This window comes from Piliocolobus tephrosceles, chromosome 18, assembly GCF_002776525.5.
Source record: "Piliocolobus tephrosceles isolate RC106 chromosome 18, ASM277652v3, whole genome shotgun sequence".
NCBI classification, from domain to species: domain Eukaryota; kingdom Metazoa; phylum Chordata; class Mammalia; order Primates; family Cercopithecidae; genus Piliocolobus; species Piliocolobus tephrosceles.
Genome location: NC_045451.1, coordinates 71,440,544 through 71,442,602, shown reverse-complemented (window position 1 = coordinate 71,442,602; position 2,059 = coordinate 71,440,544). Strand labels below are relative to the sequence as shown.

Here is a 2,059-nt window from a genome sequence, read left to right as displayed (position 1 = left end):
ATTTTGAATTGCTGTATACACATATTTGTTATGTCTTCCTGATGTTCTGACCCCTTCTGACATGATGAACTAGTCCTCTCTATTCCCAATAAACCTCTTTATCTTGCAGCCTATTTTGCTTGATGTTAGTATAGACACTCTAGGTTTCTCACAGTTAATGGTTCCACGTGCAGTGGGTTAAATAGTGTTCCCCCTAAATTCACTTCCACCTGAAACCACAGAATGTGGCCTTATTTGTAAATCACATTTGCAGGTTGTAATTAAGGATGGAAATGAGATCGCACTGGATTAGGATGAACTCCACATCCAGTAACACTGAACTTATAAGGACACACAGGGACAGAAGAAAGAAGCCCATGCAAAGACAAAGCAGAGATTGCAGTGATGCTGCCACAAGCCAAGAAGTGCTAGGGGCCACCAGGGGCTGAAAGAGGCCAAGAGGCTCCTCCCGTAGAGACCTCAGAGGGAGTGCGGCCTTGCCAACACCTCGACTTTGCCTTCTGGTCTCTAGAACCGTGAGATAATAAATTTCTATTGTTTTAACCTTCTCAGCTTGTAGTAATTTCTGGCCACAGCCCTAGGAAATCAATGCAGCATGTACCTTAGTAAGTTCATGGTGCTACAACATAATATCATGGACTGAGTGACTTAACAATTTATTTTACCTCAGTTCTAGAAGCTGCCAGTCCAAGATGAGAATGCCAGGTGGCTGTCCTCTGGTGGGGTCCTCTTCCTGGTGAGTAGATGGCCACCTCACTGTGCCCTCACATGGCAGGAACAGTGTCAGCAAGCTCTCAGGTGTCTCTTCTTATAAGGGCACTTATCCCATCACGGGACCCCACCCACAGGACCTCACCTAACCCTAATTACCTCCCAAAGGCTCCATCTCCACAAACCGTCACACTGGGGGTTGGACTTCAACATATGAATTTGAGAGACACACATTCAGTCCATAACACCATGGCATATATTTTCATTCTTTTTACTAATAACCTACTTGTGTCTGTATTTAAGGTTCGTTCCTTATAAACAGCACTGAGTTGGGTCTTTTCTTTTTAATCCACTCTGACATTCTCTGGTCCTTTATTTTGGGGGTGATGGCGGTGAGTCCATTTATTTTTATTTTTATTTTTATTTTTTGGGGGGTACCAAATTTCTTTATTTGAAGGAATGGTACAAATCGAAGAACTTAAGTGGATGTTTTGGTACAACTTATAGAAAAGGTAAAGGAAACCCCAATATGCATGCACTGTCTTGGTGACCAGGGAAGTCACCCCATGGCTATGGGGAAATTAGCCTGAGGCTTAGCTTTCAGTATCATTGTCTCCCAGGGTGTGCTTGTCAAAGAGATACTCTGCCAAGCCAGATTCAGGTGCTCCCATCTTGCGTAAGTTGGTCACATGGTCACCCAATTCTTTGATGGCTTTCACCTGCTCATTCAGGTAATGTGTCTCGATGAAGTCACACAAATGGGGGTCATTTTTGTCAGTGGCCAGTTTGTGCAGTTCCAGTAGTGACTGATTCACATTTTTTTCCAAATGTAAAGCACACTCCATCGCATTCAGCCCGCTCTCCCAGTCGTCATAGTCTGGTTTCTTGATATCCTGAAGGAAGATTAGGCCACCTCGTTGGTTCTGCAGCTTCATCAGTTTCTCGGCATGTTCCCTTTCCTCATGAGATTGGTGAAGAAAGTATTTGGCAAAGTTCTTCCAAGCCACTTCATCGCGGTCAAAGTAGTAAGACATGGACAGGTAAACGTAGGAAGCGTAGAGCTCCAGGTTGATCTGGTGGTTGATGGTGGCCTCTGAGTCCTGGTGGTAGTTCTGGCGCACCTGCGAGGTGGACGCGGTCGTCATGGTGGAGGCTAAGGACAGGCGGGGGCGGCGGGGGCTGCGCGGCGCTGGAGCGGCGGCGGGGGCCTTGGGGCGGTCGGAGGACGCGGTGAAGAGGTGACGGAGGGCTGGCTATGGGCGGCCGGCCGGGATGGGGAACGAGCGCCGGGTCCCGTCCAAGCACTGTTGAAGCAGGAAACCCCGATGACTCTCGGCGAAGAACGTCT

At 47.6% G+C, this 2,059-nt stretch overlaps 1 pseudogene across 1 annotated transcript; it reads right to left on the bottom strand.

Annotated features, from left to right (window-relative positions):
• Positions 1 to 1,143: 1,143 nt before the first annotated feature.
• On the bottom strand, positions 1,144 to 2,059 carry LOC113225113 (annotated as a pseudogene). The gene has a single exon (XR_003309744.1). The product of XR_003309744.1 is annotated as a ferritin heavy chain pseudogene (transcript).